General features: G+C 48.8%; 1 long non-coding RNA gene across 2 annotated transcripts in view; it reads right to left on the minus strand.

Moving 5' to 3' along the window:
• The window catches only part of LOC146776378 (uncharacterized), a 129,280-nt gene extending 109,040 nt beyond the window's left edge, over positions 1 to 20,240 (minus strand). For both annotated transcript variants that reach the window (XR_014972369.1, XR_014972370.1), the window contains exons 1-2: positions 19,669 to 20,240; positions 12,445 to 13,022 (exon numbers count right to left, since the gene is read on the minus strand). This is a non-coding gene — a long non-coding RNA (uncharacterized LOC146776378). The remainder of the gene's footprint in view (positions 1 to 12,444; positions 13,023 to 19,668) is intronic.
• Positions 20,241 to 27,916: the final 7,676 nt, after the last annotated feature.

Here is a 27,916-nt window from a genome sequence, read left to right on the forward strand (position 1 = left end):
AGGATGTCAGTTTGTAAGGTCTCAGGCCTGGGTAGTGGGTCCACCACAGGAAAAAAAACATATTGGTTTTATAAACCCAGAAGCCCGGTAGTTGTTCGTAGCTCTCCAGGATCTGTACAGCCGAGGCCCTTCACCGCCTCTTCCAGGTAAATCAGCAGGTCGTTTGCATAGAGGGAAATAGTATGTACCCGCTCACCAACATTAAGACCTAATCCCTCGCCCCCAAATCGGACCCTCTCAGCAAGCAGCTCTATTGCTAAGGCGAACAAGAGGGACAAGAGAGGACACCCCTGTCGAGTACCTCGGAAAATCTTGTATTGGTTGGAAATTGTTTTGCCCGTCTTAACCCTTGCAGTGGGTGCTGCATTAAGGAGCCGTACCCACCTCACCCAACCGTTCCCAAGGCCCATACACAACATAACTTCAAACAGGTACTCCCAGCTAACCATGTCAAAGGCCTTTTCCAGGTCGATTGACAACACTGTCGCCTGCTGTTTGGATGGCGCTTCCGTGTGGTAGAGGCTAGAGTAGAGTCTATGAAGATTATAAGAGGTACTGTGGGAAGGAATAAATCAATTTTGGGCGGGATGGATAAGAGATCTTGTGAGAAGTTGGCCTGGTATATGATGTTCACTAGTTAAAGTGACCACCTTGTACCATGCCAAGCAACCCTTATGGTGTGGTTGTAAGTCAACCTTTTCGGACTAGCTGCCCTAGTGGTAGCGTAGTCTAAGCAGTCTTTGAGGCTAAACTCGTGAAGCGTGTTAAGCAGGCTGTTTTACCAAATGTAACCCCCCTTTATACCAATGAAAGTACACCACACAGATATATATTGAAAATATATATGTATTTATTTCTCAAAATATCCCCTAGACTCTTTATGAGCACAGGAACACAAATCGTTAAACAAGAATACGTTAGAATACACAGAAGTTGCACTTTATATGGATAGGCCCTGGTGGCCGCTCAAACCATATACTAAAATAGTGGTATAAGTACCACGAACAGAAAAGGGAAAAGGCCTAGGGCCTCTAGAATCGCTGGGCCTACAAGGAGCTAACTTTAGTTAGTGACCAGGAGGTCCACGGGTTGCGTGTGCAGAGCAAATAGTCACACGCGTGCTCCCATAGGTTTTCAATGGGTGCGTAAAAGTTACAAAGTTACTGCAAAAAGGATCTTCCGGATGGACTATGAACTCAAGATTGGAAACACAGACACTAGAGATGATTCTCTACACTTGGGCACCGGAGTGCCAGCTTTACCTCACCCACAGGAAGCGGGTGCATAGGCCTCGAAGTGCGTCGGGTTTCTTCTATCTGTTCAGTGGAGCCTGTGGACAAAGATGCTGCAGGCGGTCGGTCCGGAAGAGATACGGTGGATCCAAGAGTGGATCGGAGTTGTAGAAGACCTGTAAGCAGAGGGGACAGTGTTCACAGTCACTAGCCAGTGACCAGCGTGGCACCAGGTGGGTACCAGGCGATGTCGGGTGCAAACAGGAGGAAAGGTGTAGCTTGTCTCTGCAGCCACGTGGTCCCTGAAGGTCGACGACGTCCAGGAGTCGGTTCACGAGCTGTCCCACGCAGGCTCTCGCTGTCGGCGGTGTCGGCGACTTGATCGAAGCAAACAAGACTTGGCAAAAGCAATTGTTGTGGAAAACGAAATAAGCTGATGGTTCTGACCAGCAAGGTCAGAGGGACTGCTCCTTTGGAGGGGAGCAAGGGCCAGTCTGGAGCAACCAGACCAGCGGTGTATTTCTTGAAGTTCGTCGCCAAGATGGCCACTAGCCAGCGGGCCAGTAACCGGTTAGGCGCGTCGAGTGGCAAAATGCAGAAGGGCCCCACGCAGATCGTGGAGATGCTGGAGGGCTCACCTTTGGTGCAGATGCTGCTCGGGTGTTGGGCTTCTCAGATCCCAAAGCACAACTTGGAGGGAGCCTCGGTTGTTGCACTTGCAGCTTGTCGTGGTCGTTTCAAGATGGCTGGCTCCACGTGTCTCGTTGCCTCCACGGGTCTCTCTTTTTCAGGGACTGTGGATCGGGCGGTGAGAGCCCTGGAGGATCCAGGTCTTGTCAGTCTCTGGGCTCGGGCTCCGGCGGGAGGCGGCGGCAAAGCAGACGTTGATTCGCTGGATGGTGCTTGCGTTAGCAAGGTGGTCACTCCCTGACCACAGGGGGGATTGGCTTCAGTCCTCTGTGCGGCAGAGCGTCGAAGTTCCCGTCTTCTTCTTAGTTTCAAGTTGATTCCAGGATGTCTAAAGTCTTAGGACACAGCTCCTACCTTTATTCGGATTCTAGGGGCCGGACTACCTGCCAGGTCCCTCCCTAAGGGTGGGACCAGGAAGGGGGGTGGTTACACCCCCAATCCTTTGTCCAGCTCGCCCCAGGCCCGGGACTGGTGTGCCCCAGGACCGGTTTGAACTGGCATATGCACCGAGGCTCCTTGTGAGCCTCAGGCATGTCTGGTTCCTTTCAAGCCCTACCTGACCAATACACAAAATCCTGTCTGGGGTGGTGCATGCACCTCCCCTGGCAGGAAACCCTTTGTCCACACCTCCCAAGCTGGAAGGACTCCCAGCAGCAGGAGGGCAGACTTGTGTCTGTGGTGGCAGCATCCATTTTGTGGAGCTGAGGCTATGTCTGATTTTACCCGGGTTTCAGGTACTGTACATGTCGTGTCCCTCTAGAAGGGTGGAATGCTAACCCCGTCGCCAGAATTGGCGAGGGGTTAGTATTCCAATTCGTATGACACCTTACTCGACATGTTTTGATAAAGCCAAACCAAAGTTAGCATTTAACCGCGAGGTTCATAATGCACTTAAGAGTATATGGTATGACGATATCTGGAAACAGTAGAAGGAAGTTGTTCCGACCACTGCAGACAGGCTCAGCTCATGCCAGAGCACCATCTCACATGGAACCAAGCACTCTGCCTTCAGGATTGTTAAGGCCTGCCATAGGAGTGACTTATAGGTTAACATGTGTCCCATTTAAGGTTAGGTATAGGTATACTACACCTAAGTAAGAGGTGGTTACACCAACTTACCCCAGCTGAGTGATCAGCCAGTTGTGTCAAATTTGTTAGGCCAAGCCTGGGGTGGCACAATACATGCTTCAGCCCCTGGTAGGCCTTAGATACACCAATGCCCTGGGTACCTAGTGTACACTGGTACAGGGGCTCACAGGGTGATCCACTTCCAATTGGTTATGCACCTAGGGTGCATAGTGTAAATTTAGTAGAGAGAACAGCAGGCTGGGGGTCTGATTGGCAGGCCCACAGCCTCAATATGTCAAAAACCAGTGAAGCAAAAAGCAAAAATTTGGGGTGACCATAGGATAGCAGACCCTACTCTCCTACAGATTTCATGTGGGGAGCAGCCTGCATGACAGAACCTTACTAAGGATTTTAAAATCTAAATTGAGCATAGAAATGGGCCTAAAGTCCACCACTTTGGCACCAATCTCCTTGGATTTAGGGAGGGGGATTACAAGCTTGTCCCGGGTAGTGTCGGGAAGTTCACCCCGTTTAAGTGACTCAGCTTACAGGGTCACTAGTTGCGGTGCTAGACTAGTAGTAAATCGTTTGTAAAATTCTGCCTGGAGGCCATCAGGGCTTGGCATGTTATCAGATGGCTGCACTTATTTCCTGTAGTGTCACTGGGCTCCCCAGTTCTACCTGTGTCTGGCGATCTACAGTCCGAAGTGGCAGGGGATCTAGAAATTCTCTAAAGAGGGACGGGCTGACCGCTGCCGGAGAAGCATACAACCTCTCGTAATAGTTTTGAAAGGAAGTGTTAATTTAGTCAGGGTTATAAAGTAAGTCACCTGTTTCCAACCATAACTGTGTAATTGGTGATCCACAGGGCTCTGGTTTAATTAACCATGTCAGGAGCCAACCAGGCCTTCCCCGCACCCTGTCTAGATACTCTTTATAACTGTGGCATCGCAGCCGGCCAAGTACTTCGTCATAACTCGCGTGTGTTTCTTGCAATCTATGTAGGGAGGTGGGATCAGTTCCCTGGGCATTGTCTAACTGGCGTAATTTTCCCTCCAAATCTATGATTTCCTGGCTAGTTTCTTGCTGTACCCCAATCGACTGCCCCATGCAATGACTCCGTACCACCACTTTGAAAGCCTCCCATTCCAGTAGGGCCTAAGATGCTGTATGGGCGTTTATGGGGAAAAGGTCTCAATAAGTGCAGTCAAAGATGACAGATAAGGGTGTCTTCCAGTGCCAACGGATTAAGCCTCCATGAAAGGGATCGGGGGCTGTCTCCCTATAGGTTGATCAGTCATCAATAGGGGATTGTGCTCGGATAGAGTGCCTCCCAAGTATTCAGTGTGCGTAATGGAACCACTGAGGGCTGGTGTGCAAAGAAAAGTGTCGAGCCTGGTGTGTACCTGGTGGATCAATGAAAAGAAGGAATATTCCCTGTGCGCTTCATGCTGCACCCTCCAAATATCCTCAAGGCCCCAGTGTATCCAGTCCGGAGCCCCGTTGCTGTGCGGTGAGATTGCGGCCGACTGGCACAGACCAGACGCTAATGACTAGATGTCCTTCACTCCAAATGTCCTTTTAATTGCAGCGTGTATTACGGGACGAATTAAGGTCCTGTACAAATTTAAACGCCCTGAGGAAGCCCCAGGCCGGACGGCTGCTTAAAGGGGGCAAACCACATGTTGGCTGTAACCTTCACACATTGATTTATGGATCATTGATCCTGTATTTACTTCCGCATACGACTCTGAGTTCTGGACAGTCAAGCCTCATAAATACCTCATAACACAACCTTGTATTGGATTTTGTTCTGAGAAAAGCGTGACAATCCTAACCTGTCCTGACAAACCTTCAATCATAGTGTCTATAATGCGGAAGGGGTCTCCCATTGTCAAGGACAAATAAAATACCAGCATTTGGCTCCAACAATTAGGATTGCAAGGTATCGGTACCCAATACCCCCTCGTTCCTGACATCTGTCTGTAAGATCTCCTACCCGCAATGCTAAGGACTGTTGCGCCGGCTTAAGATCTGCTATGTTGGATTCCGTTTTTTCACTCTCTCGGCCAGCTTCTTGTGCTCTTCTCGGAGTAGGCCCAATCCTACTGACACCGTGCTGATACCTTGATGCAAGGTGGCCTTGGTATTCTGCAATGGCCTCCAGTATTTTAGCTAGTTGTTGCTGCACTGGGTCATCAGAGTCCTTCTGCATTTTTCCTTGTGGTGTTTCCTCTTGTTCCTGGGTGGCCCCCGCTTCCTGTGCTCTTGGTTTGCCCATTGCACTAGAAAGGATGCAAATGCCGAGTAACTGAGCAGAGGTGCTTCAGGGACTATTACCCGGATTCACCCTTCAAAGTTGCAATACACCTCGGTGTCAATCTCCGCTGTGCGGTCACCCAACACCAGTGAGCCACTGCCCAAGCTCAAGGTATAGCACCCGTAAATTCTCAGATGTAGTGGCGCGGCTCCTCTCCTGTGATGTTGGCTCTTTATATGGGTACCCAGTCCAGGGTGGTCACAACTGCTGGGCGATTCTCCAGCGACTCCACTCAGGGAGCTCTGGTTCTAGCACCACTCACGTGGTCTTTGCTGGGTGGACGTTCTAGGTGACTAATGCTTCATGGAGTGTAAAAACTCTTCACCCACCGCTTTTGCCACAGTCAGCACTTGTCCGAGAATCTCAACTCCCATGCACTCAGCCCGAGGCCCTGCCCAACAACTTCCGTGGCTACCGGGCGTTGTTCTGGGGTTGGGCCAGCACCTGTGGGTACTCCCCACAGTCAGAAGTCCCCCGCCGTGCAACCACACCCTGCCAGGCCTAGTCAAAGGCCTCAGCCAGAGCACTACCGCAGTTCTGTGCCTCTTCCCAGGGGTATAATCCGCTGTGTAGGCTGTAATTCAAACACAGGGGGGCCACTCTCTCACTCTGGGTCTAGTGGGATCAGCTATCTTCACCAGGATAGTTCACCTCGCTGCACTACGCAGGTACTAGCCTCCCCCCGGCCCCGATCTGGGCCTCGATGGGCCGCCCCGCCTTCTTACTGCCATCCTTGCTGTAGGGCCTCACCGCCCTCAGGGTGTCGCTCGCGTGGGCTCCTCCACTCCAGTCTTCCTTCTCCGTTATGTTGCCAGGACCTCCGGCAATTCTTCAGATGCCGCCCACGCCGCAGGCGGCGAGCCTGCACAGGGGCACTCCGCCGCGGCAGCAAGCCCAGCGGTCCCAGGCTCTCTCAATCTCTGTGGCGGGTCCCAATGGTTATGCTGCCATCTTGGAGGCACTCAGTCCGGGCCGCTGCCCACCAAGCTCCACCACACCGGCTCCCCCAGGCAGCATGAGACCCAAAACCACCACCGGGGCTCCTCTGATCTCCAAGGCTACCCCCAGTCGGGCACCCGAGTCCTGACCGCCGCTAGGATATCAGGATAATTACGGGCTGGCGCGAAGCTACAGGCTCACGTGACCGCCATCTTCTGTGCCCAAGCCACACCCCCCAAACCTGTCCTACATGATGACATCTTTTTTTTTTTGTTGAAACATTTTTTATTGTGTTCATACACAGCAATACAACAACCAGCTCGCAATCCCCGCCCAGTTAGGAAATACCCCACATATACCATCATTCCCACTCAGCTGTCCCACCCGGCCCCTTCCCCCCCCGCCCCCCACCCTCTGTCAGTGTGCCCCCGCCTGCTACCCCGGTCCCACGCTCGATGCTTCCCCTCCCCTCAGTCAATGCAATACAGGAGCCCCACCTCTCCCTGCAGCCACCATACCTTTCCCCCAACCCTATCCAGAGTGCAGTCGGTCAGGGCCCGCCAGTCGCCTCCACTACTCCCCACTCCCCACTACCACTTCCTCATCAGGCCCGCTCCCTTCCTCCCCCGGCTCGGACATCAGCCCCTGGAGTTCTACCACCAACGCTTCCCACGCCCGGGCTGTCGCTAGCGCTTTTTCGTCATCTCGCCGGAGGGCCAGTTGCACCCGGAGCGTGCCCTCAGCCCCCGCCCAGCGCTCCAGGGCTGATCTCCAGCGCAGGAAACTGGGTCCCCCCCGGGATTTCCAGTGCAGCGTCAATTCCCTCTTGGCCAATATCAGCCCTAAATCATAGAATTTGCTCGTGACCTTCGTGCGACGGGTGTGGGGGAACCAAAGCAGCAAGCATGTGCCCATCTCCGGACCAATGGAGCGATCCGTAACCTGGTTCAGGCACTCCACCACTGCTTCCCAGTAGTCCCCCAACTGCCTACAGGCCCAAAACATGTGTCGAAAGTCTGCTCCGTCCGCCCCGCACCGCGGACACTGAGAGTGCGCTCCCCCGAAATATTGTAACACCTTTGCCGGCGTCAGGTACGCTCTGTGTAGCGTAAAAAACTGGACAAGCTGGAACCTGGCATTCCTCGTCCCCTTCCATGCTCTCCGCACCAGCGTGGACCATGTGAATTCCGGGATCTCCTTCCCCAGGTCCGCCTCCCACTTTCCCCTCAAGGCGCCCAATGGGGGGAGGCTCTCCGTTGACAGCCTACGATAAAGGCATGTGATGGCCTTGGTCGTCCCCGCCGCCATCACCACATATTGGCAACCCATGGCAGTCGGGGGCTCCGACAGCCCCACATTCCAATGCCTCTGAAGGCTCGCCACCAAGGCCGCATGGAGCAGGAAGTCTCCCCGCGGAAGCCCATAAGAGTCCTGCAAGTCTTGGAAAGGCAGCAGTGCTCCCTCTCGAAATAGATCCCCTACCATCTGGACCCCCATTTCCTCCCAGACCGCCAACCCCGACCAGTCTCCTCCATGCGGGAACGCCGTGCACATCCCTAGGGGGATCTCAGGGGCATAGGGGTGAACTATGGCGGCCTTTCTCTGGCATCTATTCCAACATAACCGGAGGGTACGCTCCTCCATGGTGAGCTGGGCGAGGTCCAGCCTCTGGTGAAGGACTATAAAGGCCAGCACGTGGCGCGGGATTAGCCTGCCCTGGGGACCGTCCGGGCCCCTGTACTCCCTGGCCACCGCCTGTGTGAGCCACTGGAGCTGGGCCGCCAGATAATACCATTCGAAGTCCGGAGCCGCCAAGCCTCCCTCCGCCCGCGGTCGCCGCAAGGTGGTCAGCGCCACTCGACGCCTCCCCGAACCCCAAATGAAGCTCGTGGTGAGTACCCGCAGTGCCGCAAAAAAAGACGCTGGGATCCATATTGGAAGGGTGCGAAAATAGTAAAGGAGCCGCGGCAGCGCCACCATTTTCAGCAGCGCCACCCTCCCAGCACACGAGAGCGGGAGCGTTTTCCAAAATCCCATACTACCCCTTAGGCCCCGAAGCGCCCTACCCACATTACCGTCCAGCAAATCAGCCTGGGTATGATAGATGTTAACCCCCAGATAACGGAGACAGCTGCCTTCCCAGCGGATTTGGCCTAACGCCTGCGGGGGCTGTCCCCCTCGCGACAGCGGGAACAAACAGGTTTTACGCCAATTGACCTTAAGCCCGGACAGCCGACCAAACACCTCCAATAAGGCCACCGCTCCCTCCAGTGCACCCGCCGCGTCCTCCAAGAACATCAGTAGATCGTCCGCATAGAGGGAGATATAATGCGTATCCTCCCGCAACGCCACCCCTACATACGCACCCCCTCGTCGGGCATGAGCCGCCAATGGTTCAATGGCCAGCGCGAACAGCAGGGGGGAGAGGGAACACCCCTGTCTCGTCCCCCTCCGGACATGGTATGAGGCCGATATGGTGACCCCTGTCTTCACCCGGGCTGTAGCCTCGCTATAAAGTAACGAGGTCCAGCGCACAAAGTCCTCCCACAAGCCGAACTCCCTCAACACTCGGTACAAATAAGGCCATTCCACACTGTCGAAGGCCTTTTCTATGTCGACCGACAGCGTACAGGCCTCCGGGAAGACCTCCCGGTCCAGTTCCATCACTCGCAGCAACCTTCTCACAGAAGTGGCAGTGCTCCGTCGAGGAATGAAGCCCGCCTGATCCGGGTGGACTAAGGCGGCCATATGACCCAGGAGGCGCGACGCCAGTACCTTGCTCAATATCTTATAGTCCACCGTCAACATGGAGAGCGGCCGATAAGCCGTGTGCGCGTCGGCCTTCCCTCCGGGTTTTAATAAGGGGATCACAATCGCCTCCCGAGCAGAGGCGGGTAGACGCCCACGTCGCCAAGCTTCGCTGTAGAGGGCCTGCAGCTGTGGGGCCAACAGGTCCGAAAACGCCGCATAGAACTCGACAGGCAGCCCATCCGCCCCCGGGGTTTTCCGGCGCGCCATATGTCGAATCGCCGCCCGAATTTCACCCAGCGAAATGGCACCGCCAAGTTCTTTCCCCACCTCCGGGTCTAGGCGAGGCAGGCGGGCCTCCAATAAGAAGTCCGCTAGGCCCTCCGGCTCCCCCGCCATGGTGCTGTCGTATAACCCAGCATAATAACCAGCGAACTGCTGATTTATCCCCTTCTGGGAATACACCGGGGCGCCCCCCGCGTCAGCCAGGGCCAGTATCGGTTCCCCCCGGGCCGCCGGGTTCGCCAACCAAGCCAAGAGGGATCCCACCTTATCACGCTCCGCGTGCGCTCTCATTAGGTAGCCTTTATGGTCAAAGCAGCGGAGCCTCTCCACCTGCACTGCCACCGCCTCGCGCGCCTCAGCGACCGCAGCCAACTCTCCGGTCCCCGACTGATGCGCCTGTTCCGCCGCCCGCAGCAGGGCTTCCGCCCCCTCCACCTCCTTCAGCAGCGACTTCCTCACCCCAGCCGTGGACGAGATGCAGACCCCCCTGACCACCGCCTTGAGCGCGTCCCATTCCGTCGCCCGGCTTGCCGTCGTACCCGAGTTTCGCTCGAAATATTGTGTTAAGCAGTCGCTAACCTCAGCCCGGAAGACCGGGTCCTCCAGGAGCAGGGGGTTAAGACGCCACGTGGGAATAGCTTGCCGCTGCCTGGACCACTGCAACACCCCCAGACAGGGGTTATGATCCGAGAGAGTTTTCGCTAGATACTCACTATGTCGCATCAGCGGTTGGACGTCCGAGGAGCCCAATATTCCATCCAATCTGACATACAGCTCATGGGGGGCAGAGTAGAATGAGTAATCCCTGTCCAGCGGGTGATGAGCACGCCAGGTATCCACCAGACCCCAGGTGCCCTGCCAGCTACTCCGAGCAGTGGCCACCCGACGCACCGCCGACTGTGCCAGGGGGGGGTGGGATCTATCTAACTCCACATCCGTGACAGAATTAAAGTCCCCTCCCAGCACAACCGGCCCCGTCAAATACGCCGCCAACTGCCCTGACAGCCTAGAGAAAAACGCCGCCTGGTCTACATTAGGGGCATATACGCTACACATGCTCAAGTCCCTCCCATCCAGCCGCCCCTGCACTGCTACAAACCTGCCCTCCGGGTCCACCAATGTCATCAGGGGTTGGAAAGGGACACCCGCTCTCACCCAGATCAGAGCCCCCCGGGCAAACCTCGAGAAGGTGGTGTAGTATAGTTGGCCCCGCCAGCGCCGCTGCAATGCCTTCCCCTCCTCTTTATCTAAGTGGGTCTCCTGAAGGAAGGCTACCTGGACCCCTCTCCGCACTAAGTATGCATGGATTTTATGTCTCTTCACCATAGAGGTGAGCCCTCTCACATTCCAAGTCACAATTCTCAATTCAAGGGGGGTCCCCATCCCATCGTCGGATCAACCATCCCATCCTACCCCTCCGAGGCACACTGACAATCCCTTGACTCCCTAAAACACCCCAACTCCCCGAATCCCCACCCCTCCCCAGAACAGGCTCTAAACCGCAGTCACCCATCCAAATACTCCCCCAAACAGAAACCAAACACTCTGGTAGCCACCAGAGTCTCACTATGTCCGTGAGGTTGAGGTGGTGACTCTACGCCTGACGGGTGTACAGTGGACCTCCCCAAAGCATCCATGCCCAGACTCCATCAATGTCACCCCCCCCAGCAGTCCATCCCCCGCAGGCTCCCCCACCCCCACTCCCGGGGTCCCCCAGAATCTCCAGACCGTCCAGCCATGGGCGCCACCCGCTATACATGATGACATCTTAAACACACCAGGAGGAAATCTAACAAAAATTCACAAAATTTCTGGGAAAAAATGACAGAGGGGTAGATCTTCTCTGGATCGGTAATGAGAAAAGAAAAGAACTGTCAGCGCGCCTGGGTGGCACCTACATAGGTAACGCAACAGCATTCCGGTGCGGACGACAGACACAGAGCCGATCAACACCACATACTGGCGTGCAGGGCTATTGCTAGAAAAATCTTCCGGATGAAGTCTGATGTTTGGGAAATTCAAAGGTAAGGAATCTGTGGATAAAAGTCTCAATCAGATACATTTTTGCACTGAAAACTGACCCTTATTTTTTTGCATTGTGGGTAGCGGTAGATTTTGGGCCCTAGCTCAACCGGCACCTAGAGAAACTTAGCAAACCTGCAAATGTTAGAAAACTAGACAACCAGGGGATTCCAGGGCGGTGTGCCTTGCATGGATATCACATTTTTTTTTTACCTACATTGCCATGAAAACCTCAAACTTTGCCCGAAATCACGCATGTTCCTTACATTTCTGTGATGGAAACTTTCAGAATCTGCAGGAATGCACAAAATTCACACCACCTAGCGTTACCCCACTAGTGCCAAAAAAAACACTACTTCACTTGTGGGGTTGGGCCTAGTGCCCACAACAGGAATGGATCAAACCAAGGTCAATCGGTATCCCCTAGCCAGGGCTCAGTCAATTTCCCAATACTTCACGTTTGTATGGTACAACATAAAGCAAGTAGGAAAACAAAGGGTTGGCTGAAATGGGCAGTGGAGACAGTAACCACATCTCTCCTGCATCTTTCCTTGCTTAGAGCAGACTCTGCAACAGCGACATTGTCAAGTCTCTTTAAATGTTGCTGGAATATGGTTGGCAAAGTGTCGAACCTGCAGTCTTGCCACGTCCTCCACAGCATATGAAGTGGAGGCTGCTCTTCTGCTTATGTAGCAGTAAGACTTCGAATGACGGTCAACTGAAAGTTAAGGAAAGACAGGAGTCTTCCAATTGTGGTCTGATGATAAACAACATATTGCCATCTGGATCAGGTGAGTTAACAGCTTCTTATACCAAGTGTGAGTTTTACGACTCGTATTGTATTGCTGAAGAACCTGGCCATTCTTATCCACTCTGCCTATGTACTTGTAATCAAGTATGCAGGTGGGCTTGTGACCTTTGGCCATCTGACCCCCAAACCATGACAGAGGAAGTGCTCTCATCATGAATTGTATTCAGCATGCAGTATACGCTACAAAAGCAAAAAATGATCTCTGCTCATGTACAGTGTGAAGATGGATGTGACCCCAAATACGCAAGCAGATCAGGAGGACAGCAAGCTTGGTTTGTGCTCTAAACCCATTTTGAGTATAAGGCCCAAAAATGTCTTCAACTCCTCACCTGTGTGCCCTAGAGTGCCTCCATGCACCCTCAGAAATTGTTCTGCACGCACATTTGTTTGCCGCACAATTTTTTCAAGGAAGTCAACATCTGAAAAGAGATAGACATAGTCAATCTGTAAAAAATTTGCTGTATCAACTTTACATCCTACATCGCCAGTTAATGGAGGAATTTGGGGCTACACTAAATTGGACGGCTGACAAGAGAGAACTATCTGTGCTTGCCGCCACATGAGCCTGCTCTTTGGGTTGGTGGTCGGATGAACTCCACCAACTGAAAAATCACTTCCAGATTCTGCTCCATTTTCCTCGTCCTCAGATGCTGTAACAATATCTGATCGTGCCTTGGAGCTGTCCTCCATAACCCGAGTTAGGGCCTGGGCAGCAGTCATCCACCAAGACGCCATGTATGCTGACTGACTAAAACCTTCCTTCTAAAACCCTGTCCTACGCAGAAGGCAGAAGTAGGATTCTAATTCAGTCGGTGTGTGTGTGTTTGTGTAAGTGAGATGTGTTCAACAGTAAATATACAAAAATACACTTATCTTTTGCAATTCAGCTGCAAGTTCTCCAAAGACACTAAAATAAGACAAAAAACACAGTATTACTTCACCTTGCCACATACCTTATAACAGCATACTTTTGTCATGGCTTATGCAAAACTTTATTGTTGGGGGAGCTGCCAGTATAAAAGTCATTTCCTGAAACCAAAAATCTACCTTTGAAATCAAGAAGCACACATTCACATAATAGGCTCTGCAACTTTGTGCACAGGCACGCTCCTTGTGAAAAGTCAGTGCTAGCACCAGGGTCACAGGAGTTATGCAGCAGGAGAGCACTAAATTTTGCAACATGGTTGACTAAATTATGCAGCAAGAAAAAGGCAAAATATGCGGCATAATGCAGCACATTTCTTCTGATAGTATTAGTTCATTATTTTCTGATTTGAAAACATGCACATACTGCCTAGACAAACATTCCACCTTATTAGCATCAGTATAACAACTACAGAAATAAGCAACTGAAAGATGACGCGACAACCTTTGTGCAGGGCCATCTACTGCATGCAAATATGTTGCCACTTTTTCAGTAACTTTTGAACTACAAACCTTTTTTAAAAATATAAGCTGCAGATTATGCAGTGGATAGTTACGTGGCAAATACTGCATTGTTTTTTAAAAATGCGTGTTTTCCCCTGAAGAGCACGATTGCCATCCCAGGAAATACACACATTTGACAAAGGGGGTCGACCCATGTGTAGAGGGCCGACCCACTACCTACAGTTCATTTCATTTTTTTTATGGTATGGTTTCCCCGGGGGGGCGCAATAGGCCCCCAGAGAAAACACACATTTCCCAAATAAATCTGGTGCCAACAGGGGGCCGGCCCATATGCCAGGAAAGCCGACGCCCTGACAATTAAATGTTGTTCCTAATGAAAAACATTGTTTTCACATTACTTGGGGGCTCAATTGCACAGCCCAGGAGAAAAAAACATTACCATTTCAAAATATAAATGCCCCCCAAGGGGGTCGGCCCATATCCCAGAGGGGCCGACCACAAAATTTAAACATCCCTGGTGTCTAGTGGTTCCTGCTCATGGACCACTGTCCATCCGCAATCCACAGCAGGAAATGTTTTGAAAAAGGCATCACTAGAAGGGGGAGACTCACCCCTTTCCAGCAATGCCTCCCTCAAAACAGGGAAGACTATTTAGGGGCAAAATTCCCTAGGTGGTGAACACTCACCTTCTTCTCCGTGTTACTGCAGTTGGGAATAGTGATGTTAGCGGACCAACGTCACTGATGGCTAAGACTGGGCCTAAAGCTGAAGCAATTCTGCTTCACCCCAGCCTTTTTTTTCTTCAGTAAAGTGAATCCTCCCTTGCAAACACTGGAGGATCCTTTGAAGCCCTATCTAGTGTCGGCCCCTGGCTGACATACGCAGTGGGGAGGGAGTGTGAGTGTTGGTCATTGGCTGACACTCGCACTTAACAGGTTATGGTCCCAAACAAAGGATGGAGAGGAAACGAATGTTGTAAACCTTTCAAAAAGTTAATAACCAGACATGCCAGGCACCAGTTTTGCTCTGTTTCAGACATCCTTAGGCTGGTCATGGCAATATGAGAGACCACCGCTTCCACCTTCCCTCCCACTTTACCCCAATACAGGGCAATGTAGATTTCACCCCAGGGAGTTCAGCAGGGGCCCAACCCACTGGTACGAAAGTGGTTGCATATTGTTACAAGACCTGTTCCTGAAGAATATCTTTAGAGATTTTGCCCAATGTAAACGGGACTACAATTTACAGGACCTCAACTAGACCAGTAACTTCCAGCGAAGTCATTGTGTTTTCCACCACATAAACAAATCACCAGCGAGTCGAACTCTCATGAGCTGGTAGAAGCTATTCACTACGCATGCTGGACCCAGGGGGCTCATTTCTAACACCTATGCAGTCACAACAAAAGTGGGCACTGACACGAAATGGACTTAAATGCAACAGTAGTAACAGCTGCTGGTGAAACCTATCTCTTTCATACAGTGGCAGAAACTCTAGAATGATATCTCTTCACTTTGTAGATTGGTCCAAAATAGGGAATCTACGTATAAATGTATGACGCTCTGGCATATCACACCTGCTAAACTGAAACAGATGTACAAGACAACAGATGGCCTATGTTGGAAGGGTTGTGGCCGGGACGGGGTTGGAATTCACATGTGGTGGTCCTGCCCTACACTGTCAATGTTTTAGAAGGAGATCCTTAGTCGCATTAGGGGGGTGGTGGGATAGCTGTTGAAGCCACATCCGGCAACCATGGCCCTCGCCGGTCAAGACTGCTGTAATGCCAATGTCTGACTGGAGATTATTCACCAACATGCTTCTAGCCGCCAAGCAACCTCTGGCACTGAAGTGGAAATCCCAAACGGTGCCAATGATGTAAGAAAGCTCTGGCCGTTACTAGCTATGGAGAAGCTGTCCTGGGAACTCAGTGGTCTACACCATAAGTTTGACAGTCAATGGTATGCTTTGCTGGAATTCCTTAAGCACAAGGGGATGGAGTATGGCTGCCCCAGATTCCTGAGATCCCTCTGCTTGACGACTACCGGAGAGGACTTTTATTAAATACAGTAGTCAGGCCCACTCGAAATGTAAGATAATGTGAACTGCCACCCCAGGCAGACAAAGAAGTACGGTCTTATGGTTCCCTTTTTCTTCTTTCTAGGTGAACATTTGAGGATTTAGGAGGGGAGTTCTTCTTGAGCTAGTTGTTTCGATCTCTCCTAAAATTTGGCTATAATTCTATGTTGGAAGTTTTGTATGCTATGAAAAAACACATTTTTGTTGTAAAAAAAGCACATAAGAAGTGGAGACTTAACAATGAGTAAATTGATACTTGTATAGCGCACTACTCACCCGCAAGGGTCTCAAGGCGCTTGTACGAATACCGCTGTGGAACCCATCCTGGCTTTCCCTGTGAGGTGTCCACTCCTGGGCACCCCCAAGGTGGAGGCCAGGCATCCTTAGCGTTGTGGGGGCCGTTGTGGAGATTAAGCAAGCTATTGCCCAGAGTTGCAGAGTGGGACTCCATGATTGGAATAGGCACCGAGGCGAGAATTGTCAGGTCCGTGTAATTTTTGAGCCCAAGACCCGCCGAGGCGGGGAATTGAACCCTGGTCCCAGGCCAGACCTCTGCATCAGGGTCTGCCGCTCTAACCATTGAGCCAAACTTCTCCACTGGAGGGCTGATCCAGCAACCGCAAAAGAGCCAAAAGATACCCTTTAACTGTACTCAGAACAAAGCCTTGCAGGTTAAGGGGTTAGATAATAACAAAACATCAGATAACCTTGCCTGGGGGTGATCTACCTGCCAAGTACCACAGGCTGGAGTTGGCAGCGAACCCAAATTAGATGAATACCAGGTGGAATTCCAAAAAGTACTGTTGTTGCCAAACGTGAACACCTCCGTTTCTAACTTTGTTTCTTTCAAGCAAGATGTGCCCAGTATTAAGGAGCTCCTATAACAAACAAATCAAGATCGGATCCCAACTTAATCAAGCGGCTAATCGCCCCAAGAAACTGTTTGCGCTGGTGAAACAACAATCGGTGGAAACACCAAACTGCTCTGTCTCTGAGATCAACCCACCTTCATGCGATGATCTGGCCGCCTTCTTTACTGAGTAATCCAGACTCATCGATCTTGACTCCAGGAAGGCGCTTTTGCTAGCTGGTGGGACAGTCCCCCCTTGGCCTTATCAGAGAATTTCGAACCGACCAGCCTGAGCACAAAGAACAATGCCTCTTTGGGCACCTTCACTCCCCTCAGCGAGAGAGACACCAACAAGATTCTTCAGAGTATCAACCCATCTAATCATTTTAGCGACCCGTTACCACCGTCCATCTTCAAAGAACTGAAGGAGGTCGTCACCCCCATCTGGACAAAGATTGTCAATGTGTCTCTCTCACAAGGTACGATCCCAGACTGTCTAAAAGCTGCGCAGGTAAGACCTATCCTAAAAAAGCCTACAGCAGATAGTTCGGACCTTAACAACTTCCGTCCTATCTCTAACATCCCCACCCTTGCCAAACTCCTAGAAAAATGTGTCCAATCTCAACTCTGTGCCCACATCGAGAATTTCCATCTCTTGGACCAACACCAATCTGGCTTCCGGAGTGGGCACAGCACCGAATCGGCTCTCACGCATGTTATGGATGACATTTTAAAAATGCTCGACCAAAATGAATCATGCCTCCTTATCCTCCTGGATCTTTCCTCAGCGTTTGACACTGTTAATCACGACAACCTCCTATCCATTTTGAAGCACAGGATGGGCCTTTCTGGTTCGGTGCTGCAATGGTTCTCGTCCTTCCTCCACTACAGATCCCAAAGAGTTAAGGCTTACTACTCTCTCTCCCAGCCATCACCAGTATCCATGGGAGTCCCTCAAGGGTCCGCCCTATCCCCCATACTCTTCAATTTATTCTTGGAACCTCTAGCTAATGCTCTAAATTCCGCTGACATTCTCTTCCATATGTATGCGGATGATACGCAACTCTATCTGAAAATATCCTCCCCAAAAAACCTCATAGCACTCAACTCTACCCTAATAAATACTCAAAACTGGTTAACTGAGAACCACCTCTTGCTCAACACCTCCAAAACAGAATTCCTTCTCCTTTCTCCCCCGAATCACATCCCCAAGATAGACCTCTGGATGAACCACCTCACTGCCTTCAAATGCTCCCCCCTCATTGTTGACTCAGCCAAATCTCTCGGACTCACCCTAGACAAGCATCTGAACATGAAAACTCATATCAGCAATGTGTGTAAGGGAGTGAATCACCTTATGAGGATACTCCGGAATCTCAAACCTTTCCTCCCACAAGCTGACTTCAAGCAAGTGGTCCAAGCGCTTGTTTTGCCGAGGCTAGACTATGGCAGTGCTACACTCTGTGGCCTCCCCAAATATACCTTGGCCCCACTAAGGGCTTCGCTTAATGCGGCGGCCAGACTGGTCACAGGGACCAAAAGAAACGAGCACGTCTCCCCAGTCATAAAATCCCTAAATTGGTTGCCCTATGAAGCAAGAATTCAGCTAAAGATTGCCTGTCTATCTCACAAAGCCCTCCATTTCAAAACCCCCAGTTATCTAGCACAAAAGCTAGAATTATCCGGGTGGAGGTAGACCTTCTCGGAGTGATAAATCTCTCATCCTGAAACCTCAGATCTTTCGCAAAAAGAGAACGGGTCACCGCGCTTTCTCCGGCTCTGCGCCAAAGATCTGGAACTCTCTCCCACCGGAAATACGCAGAATCTCCTCGAAGTTTGCCTTCAAATTGGAAGTAAAAAGATTCCTCATGAACAAGTTCCTACCTTAAAAGGATCTTGTATGCTCTGCTCTAATGCCTTGGACCTACACCCTAAGTCCTGTAATTGGTGTTATTCTGCTTTACTAGTCACTTGCTCCCCTCCCAGTTCGCTATGTTCCAATTTTTATCCTACCCTTTATTGTCCCTTTCGATTGTAACCTTGTTTGATATGCATATGTGATTTGTTTAGGTTGGTACCCCTTCTGACGATTGTACTGCTACTTTTACCTTCCTTTCCCTCAAATTGTAAAGCGCTCTGATATCCTTCGGGATCATGTTTGCGCCATATAAAACTTTATCAATAAATAAATATTATATATATATATATATATATAATATGCATATCCCACCGGGTACTGTTGATGCCTGGGGATTGTACTGATTAGGTTAGATCCAGGTACTTTAACCATTAGACACTACTAACGTGAGTAGAAAACCTACCACACAACGTAGGTGTAGATAGTTATTATCTAGGTCCTGAAGAATCGCGAGGATATTAATCCAGGAGCGAGAAACATGTTGACCAACACTTTGTAAAACAAGGAATCACACTACACGAGACATTACACTACTTCACTTGTGGGGCTGGGCCTAGTGCCCACAACAGGAATGGATCAAACCAAGGTCAATCGGTATCCCCTAGCCAGGGCGCAGTCAATTTCCCAATACTTCACGTTTGTATGGTACAACATAAAGCAAGTAGGAAAACAAAGGGTTGGCTGAAATGGGCAGTGGAGACAGTAACAACAACTCTCCTGCATCTTTCCTTGCTTAGAGCAGACTCTGCAACAGCGACATTGTCAAGTCTCTTTAAATGTTGCTGGAATGTGGTTGGCAAAGTGTCGAACCTGCAGTCTTGCCACGTCCTCCACAGCATATGAAGTGGAGGCTGCTCTGCTGCTTATGTAGCAGTAAGACTTCGAATGACGGTCAACTGAAAGTTAAGGAAAGACATGAGTCTTCCAATTGTGGTCTGATGATAAACAACATATTGCCATCTGGATCAGGTGAGTTAACAGCTTCTTATACCAAGTGTGAGTTTTACGACTCGTATTGTATTGCTGAAGAACCTGGCAATTCTTATCCACTCTGCCTATGTACTTGTAATCAAGTATGCAGGTGGGCTTGTGACCTTTGGCCATCTGACCCCCAAACCATGACAGAGGAAGTGCTCTCATCATGAATTGTATTCAGCATGCAGTATACGCTACAAAAGCAAAAAATGATCTCTGCTCATGTACAGTGTGAAGATGATGTGACCCCAAACACGCAAGCAGATCAGGAGGACAGCAAGCTTGGTTTGTGCTCTAAACCCATTTTGAGTATAAGGCCCAAAAATGTCTTCAACTTCTCACCTGTGTGCCCTAGAGTGCCTCCATGCACCCTCAGAAATTGTCCTGCACGCACATTTGTTTGCCGCACAATTTTCTCAAGGAAGTCAACATCTGAAAAGAGATAGACATAGTCAATCTGTAAAAAATTTGCTGTATCAACTTTACATCCTACATCGCCAGTTAATGGAGGAATTTGGGGCTACACTAAATTGGACGGCTGACAAGAGAGAACTATCTGTGCTTGCCGCCACATGAGCCTGCTCTTTGGGTTGGTGGTCGGATGAACTCCACCAACTGAAAAATCACTTCCAGATTCTGCTCCATTTTCCTCGTCCTCAGATGCTGTAACAATATCTGATCGTGCCTTGGAGCTGTCCTCCATAACCCGAGTTAGGGCCTGGGCAGCAGTCATCCACTAAGACGCCATGTATGCTGACTGACTAAAACCTTCCTTCTAAAACCCTGTCCTACGCAGAAGGCAGAAGTAGGATTCTAATTCAGTCGGTGTGTGTGTGTTTGTGTATGTGAGATGTGTTCAACAGTAAATATACAAAAATACACTTATCTTTTGCAATTCAGCTGCAAGTTCTCCAAAGACACTAAAATAAGACAAAAAAACACAGTATTACTTCACCTTGCCACATACCTTATAACAGCATACTTTTGTCATGGCTTATGCAAAACTTTATTGATGGGGGAGCTGCCAGTATAAAAGTCATTTCCTGAAACCAAAAATCTACCTTTGAAATCAAGAAGCACACATTCACATAATAGGCCCTGCAACTTTGTGCACAGGCACGCTCCTTGTGAAAAGTCAGTGCTAGCACCAGGGTCACAGGAGTTATGCAGCAGGAGAGCACCACATTTTGCAACATGGTTGACTAAATTATGCAGCAAGAAAAAGGCAAAATATGCGGCATAATGCAGCACATTTCTTCTGATAGTATTAGTTCATTATTTTCTGATTTGAAAACATGCACATACTGCCTAGACAAAACATTCCACCTTATTAGCATCAGTATAACAACTACAGAAATAAGCAACTGAAAGATGACGCGACAACCTTTGTGCAGGGCCATCTACTGCATGCAAACATGTTGCCACTTTTTCAGTAACTTTTGAACTACAAACCTTTTTTAAAAATATAATCTGCAGATTATGCAGTGGATAGTTACGTGGCAAATACTGCATTGTTTTTTAAAAATGCGTGTTTTCCCCTGAAGGGCTCGATTGCCATCCCAGGAAATACACACATTTGACAAAGGGGGTCGACCCATGTGTAGAGGGCCGACCCACTACCTACAGTTAATTTCATTTTTTTTATGGTATGGTTTCCCCGGGGGGGCGCAATAGGCCCCCAGAGAAAACACACATTTCCCAAATAAATCTGGTGCCAACAGGGGGGGGGGCAAATATGCCAGGAAAGCCGACGCCCTGACAGTTAAATGTTGTTCCTAATAAAAAACATTGTTTTCACATTACTTGGGGGCTCAATTGCACAGCCGAGGAGAAAAAAACATTACCATTTCAAAATATAAATGCCCCCCAAGGGGGTCGGCCCATATCCCAGGGGGGCCGACCACAAAATTTAAACATCTCTGGTGTCTAGTGGTTCCTGCTCATGGACCACTGTCCATCCGCAATCCACAGCAGGAAATGTTTTGAGAAAGGCATCACTAGAAGGGGGAGACTCACCCCTTTCCAGCAATGCCTCCCTCAAAACAGGGAAGTCTATTTAGGGGCAAAGTTCCCTAAGTGGTGAACACTCACCTTCTTCTCCGTGTTACTGCAGTTGGGAATAGTGATGTTAGCGGACCAACGTCACTGATGGCTAAGACTGGGCCTGAAGCTGAAGCAATTCTGCTTCACCCCAGCCTTTTTTTTCTTCAGTAAAGTGAATCCTCCCTTGCAAACACTGGAGGATCCTTTGAAGCCCTAGCTAGTGTCGTCCCCTGGCTGACATACGCAGTAGGGAGGGAGTGTGAGTGTTGGTCATTGGCTGACACTCGCACTTAACAGGTTATGGTCCCACTTTGGCATAACAAAGGATGGGGAGGAAACAAATGTTGTAAACCTTTCAAAAAGTTAATAACCAGACATGCCAGGCACCAGGTTTGCTCTGTTTCAGACATCATTAGGCTGGTCATGGCAATATGAGTGACCACCGCTTCCACCTTCCCTCCCACTTTACCCCAATACAGGGCAATGTAGATTTCACCCCAGGGAGTTCACCAGGGGCCCAACCCACTGGTACGAAAGTGGTTGCATATTGTTACAAGACCTGTTCCTGAAGAATATCTTTAGAGATTTTGCCCAATGTAAACGGGACTACAATTTACAGGACCTCAACTAGACCAGTAACTTCCAGCGAAGTCATTGTGTTTTCCACCACATAAACAAATCACCAGCGAGTCGAACTCTCATGAGCTGGTAGAAGCTATTCACTACGCATGCTGGACCCAGGGGGCTCATTTCTAACACCTATGCAGTCACAACAAAAGTGGGCACTGACACGAAATGGACTTAAATGCAACAGTAGTAACAGCTGCTGGTGAAACCCATCTCTTTCATACAGTGGCAGAAACTCTAGAATGATATCTCTTCACTTTGTAGATTGGTCCAAAATAGGGAATCTACGTATAAATGTATGACGCTCTGGCATATCACACCTGCTAAACTGAAACAGATGTACAAGACAACAGATGGCCTATGTTGGAAGGGTTGTGGCCGGGACGGGGTTGGAATTCACATGTGGTGGTCCTGCCCTACACTGTCAACGTTTTAGAAGGAGATCCTTAGTCGCATTAGGGGGGGGTGGGATAGCTGTTGAAGCCACATCCGGCAACCATGGCCCTCGCCGGTCAAGACTGCTGTAATGTCAATGTCTGACTGGAGATTATTCACCAACATGCTTCTAGCCGCCAAGCAACCTCTGGCACTGAAGTGTAAATCCCAAACGGTGCCAATGATGTAAGAAAGCTCTGGCCGTTACTAGCTATGGAGAAGCTGTCCTGGGAACTCAGTGGTCTACACCATAAGTTTGACAGTCAATGGTATGCTTTGCTGGAATTCCTTAAGCACAAGAGGATGGAGTATGGCTGCCCCAGATTCCTGAGATCCCTCTGCTTGACGACTACCGGAGAGGACTTTTATTAAATACAGTAGTCAGGCCCACTCGAAATGTAAGATAATGTGAACTGCCACCCCAGGCAGACAAAGAAGTACGGTCTTATGGATCCCTTTTTCTTCTTTCTATGTGAACATTTGAGGATTTAGGAGGGGAGTTCTTCTTGAGCTAGTTGTTTCTATCTCTCCTAAAATGTGGCTATAATTCTATGTTGGAAGTTTTGTATGCTATGAAAAAACACATTTTTGTTGTTAAAAAAGCACATAAGAAGTGGAGACTTAACAATGAGGGCTGATCCAGCAACCGCAAAAGAGCCAAAAGATACCCTTTAACTGTACTCAGAACAAAGCCTTGCAGGTTAAGGGGTTAGATAATAACAAAACATCAGATAACCTTGCCTGGGGGTGATCTACCTGCCAAGTACCACAGGCTGGAGTTGGCAGCGAACCCAAATTAGATGAATACCAGGTGGAATTCCAAAAAGTACTGTTGCTGCCAAAAGTGAACACCTCCGTTTCTAACTTTGTTTCTTTCAAGCAAGATGTGCCCAGTATTAAGGAGCTCCTATAACAAACAAATCAAGATCGGATCCCAACTTAATCAAGCGGCTAATCGCCCCAAGAAACTGTTTGCGCTGGTGAAACAACAATCGGTGGAAACACCAAACTGCTCTGTCTCTGAGATCAACCCACCTTCATGCGATGATCTGGCCGCCTTCTTTACTGAGTAATCCAGACTCATCGATCTTGACTCCAGGAAGGCGCTTTTGCTAGCTGGTGGGACAGTCCCCCCTTGGCCTTATCAGAGAATTTCGAACCGACCAGCCTGAGCACAAAGAACAATGCCTCTTTGGGCACCTTCACTCCCCTCAGCGAGAGAGACACCAACAAGATTCTTCAGAGTATCAACCCATCTAATCATTTTAGCGACCCGTTACCACCGTCCATCTTCAAAGAACTGAAGGAGGTCGTCACCCCCATCTGGACAAAGATTGTCAATGTGTCTCTCTCACAAGGTACGATCCCAGACTGTCTAAAAGCTGCGCAGGTAAGACCTATCCTAAAAAAGCCTACAGCAGATAGTTCAGACCTTAACAACTTCCGTCCTATCTCTAACATCCCCACCCTTGCCAAACTCCTAGAAAAATGTGTCCAATCTCAACTCTGTGCCCACATCGAGAATGTCCATCTCCTGGACCAACACCAATCTGGCTTCCGGAGTGGGCACAGCACCGAATCGGCTCTCACGCATGTTATGGATGACATTTTAAAAATGCTCGACCAAAATGAATCATGCCTCCTTATCCTCCTGGATCTTTCCTCAGCGTTTGACACTGTTAATCACGACAACCTCCTATCCATTTTGAAGCACAGGATGGGCCTTTCTGGTTCGGTGCTGCAATGGTTCTCGTCCTTCCTCCACTACAGATCCCAAAGAGTTAAGGCCAACCACTCTCTCTCCCAGCCATCACCAGTATCCATGGGAGTCCCTCAAGGGTCCGCCCTATCCCCCATACTCTTCAATTTATTCTTGGAACCTCTAGCTAATGCTCTAAATTCCACTGACATTCTCTTCCATATGTATGCGGATGATACGCAACTCTATCTGAAAATATCCTCCCCAAAAAACCTCATAGCACTCAACTCTACCCTAATAAATACTCAAAACTGGTTAACTGAGAACCACCTCTTGCTCAACACCTCCAAAACAGAATTCCTTCTCCTTTCTCCCCCGAATCACATCCCCAAGATAGACCTCTGGATGAACCACCTCACTGCCTTCAAATGCTCCCCCCTCATTGTTGACTCAGCCAAATCTCTCGGACTCACCCTAGACAAGCATCTGAACATGAAAACTCATATCAGCAATGTGTGTAAGGGAGTGAATCACCTTATGAGGATACTCCGGAATCTCAAACCTTTCCTCCCACAAGCTGACTTCAAGCAAGTGGTCCAAGCGCTTGTTTTGCCGAGGCTAGACTATGGCAGTGCTACACTCTGTGGCCTCCCCAAATATACCTTGACCCCACTAAGGGCTTCGCTTAATGCGGCGGCCAGACTGGTCACAGGGACCAAAAGAAACGAGCACGTCTCCCCAGTCATAAAATCCCTAAATTGGTTGCCCTATGAAGCAAGAATTCAGCTAAAGATTGCCTGTCTATCTCACAAAGCCCTCCATTTCAAAACCCCCAGTTATCTAGCACAAAAGCTAGAATTATCCGGGTGGAGGTAGACCTTCTCGGAATGCTAAATCTCTCATCCTGAAACCTCAGATCTTTCGCAAAAAGAGAACGGGTCACCGCGCTTTCTCAGGCTCTGCGCCAAAGATCTGGAACTCTCTCCCACCGGAAATACGCAGAATCTCCTCGAAGGTTGCCTTTAAATTGGAAGTAAAAAGATTCCTCATGAACAAGTTCCTACCTTAAAATGATCTTGTATGCTCTGCTCTAAAGCCTTGGACCTACACGCTAAGTCCTGTAATTGGTGTTATTCTGCTTTACTAGTCACTTGCTCCCCTCCCAGTTCGCTATGTTCCAATTTTTATCCTACCCTTTATTGTCCCTTCCGATTGTAACCTTGTTTGATATGCATATGTGATTTGATTAGGTTGGTACCCCTTCTGATGATTGTACTGCTACTTTTACCTTCCTTTCCCTCAAATTGTAAAGCGCTCTGATATCCTTCGGGATCATGTTTGCGCTATATTAAACTTTATCAATAAATAAATATTATATATATATATATATATATATATATATATATATATATATTCACTGAAAAAACCATAGGTTTCAGGGGCGTTATACTTAGCTGGACTTTTCACTCGTACAAAACCATTGAAATTCCCCCGTTATAGTTAGTTCAGCTAACTATAACTCGCGCGCCCGCAATGCACTGCTGATGACGTCACATATTACATCACTCATGACATGGTCAGTGACATCACTCATGACATCCCTGATGACATCTCAAATGACATCACTGATTACATCGCTGATTACATCATCCAGTGAATGTCTGTTTTTCTGAAAATTAAATATGTTTTATATATGTATATCTCAAGGTCGATGGAAGAATAAATGGGTATATAAGTGTCTAAATGGATGATTTGTTTTTGAAAAATTGATTGTGTAACTGACTGATTAAGTGTATCATAGTGAATACATGGCTTAGTGAGTAATGTTTAAATATGTAAATATCTGTATCAGTCTCTCACTTTGTGTATAAGTGGCTGCATGGGTTGGTGAGTAGCTACATGGGTGTCTATATAGGTTATTAGTTGGTTTTTTGAGTATCAGTCTGAGTGTCTGCAAGGTTCGGTGGGGGGTATTACGTAGTGCATAGGTGCATGAATGAGTGACTCACTGTTTGTATGTGTTGAAGACAGCATGTGTGCAGGACTGTATGGGTGGATGAGTGTGTGTATGGGTGTGTTAGTGAGTGAATGACTGTCTCAATAGTGTATTTATGAGTAACTACATATGTTTTAAACTAGTATATGTGACTATTGGTGTATATAAGTGAGTATATGTGAGAGTGAGAGATTGAAAGAGTTCCTGTATGAATAGGTATGTGTTTCTATAAGTGATTGTTTAAAAGACTAAGTATGTGTAAGTTTCCGTAGAAGTAAGTGTGGTGGTGTGTGTATAACTGTATATGCAAGTAAATGTATGTTTGATTCTTTATTAGCATGAGTGACTATGTGTGTGAGTAACTCTATGGATGAGTGGCATTGTGCAACAGGATGTATAGGTGTATGAGTGCATATGATGAGTGAGTACATGTATGAGTGACTGTATAGGACTGTTGGTGAATGAGTGGATGTGTATGTGGATCTTAGAATTACTGAAGAGGTTGTTGTAACTGGTATTGGTATGTCCATTGTTTTGAAAATTTTAGTCTCAATTTTTGAATGTGTGTATCAAAGGTTATATTAGGGTGAGAGAAGGTCTGCCACTCTATCACAAGGATGATGTCATGAGTGATGTCATCAGTGATGTCATTTGAGATGTCATCAGTGATGTCATGAGTGATGTCACTGACCATTTCATGAGTGATGTAATATGTGACGTCATCAGCAGTGCATTGCGGGCGCGCGAGTTATAGTTAGCTGAACTAACTATAACGGGGGAATTTCAATGGTTTTGTACAAGTGAAAAGTCCAGCTAACTATAACACCGCTGAAACCTATGGTTTTTTCAGTGAATTTCTGAGGTTTTTTAAATGCTAATTCCTAACTATAACGTGCCTGAAACCTATGTTTTTTTCTGTGAATTTCAAAGGTTTTTTAAATGCTAATTTCTAACTATGCCTACAGAGATAGGACATGTGAAGAAAGAAGAAAAAATGCACAGAAAGAAAAAAAGAAGTGCAGAAAGAAGCAACAGATGTCCTCAAAGACGAAGAAAAGTGCAGGAAGAAGGATAACGTGCAGAAAGAACAAAAAGAAGAGCAGAAAGAGTCCTTGTTGCAAAATCATCCTGTACCCTCAACTTTTTCAGACGGATACTGGTGGTAACTGAGTCTGACTAACCAGTCCTAGAGCCAGTGCTATGTTAAAAGACACTTAGAATACAGTGAAAACACCTACATACACTAGGGAACATTATGCGTTGGGGTCCCCCTGTGATTAGCATGACCTCCTCTGTAAGCCCCTAGTATATAATAGGGCAGGGGGATTAAAACTACCTCTTAAAACAGGCCACAGGGCGTTTTTGCACACGTTAACTCAGGCCCCGTCCCCTCCCTTCACCACTGTGTAAACACGCCCTGTGTCCGTTTTTAGGTGGGAGATTAAGTTCATTTGAATCCTGAGGGTCCCTAGGGTCCAACTAGCCCACTAGGTACCTCCAGTAAGTGCCACAGAGCTGCGTTGCAGAGAGGTGTAAAAAGTGGCACAGCCTGGACCACCTCTCTGCAATGCAGCTCAGTGACGCTTACTGGAAGCACTTAGTGGGCTAGTTAGTCCCCAGGGGCCCTCAGTATTGAAGGGAAATTATATCCCCAATTTAAAACGTGCCATAGTGCGTATTTGCACACGTCACCTCAGGCCCCGTCCCCTCCCTTCACCACTGTGTAAACGCGCCCTGTGGCTGTTCTAAGTTGAGAGATTAAGTCCCCTTGAATCCTAAGGGTCCCTAGG

This window comes from Triturus cristatus, chromosome 12 (genome assembly GCF_964204655.1).
Source record: "Triturus cristatus chromosome 12, aTriCri1.1, whole genome shotgun sequence".
Taxonomy (NCBI): Eukaryota; Metazoa; Chordata; class Amphibia; order Caudata; family Salamandridae; genus Triturus; species Triturus cristatus.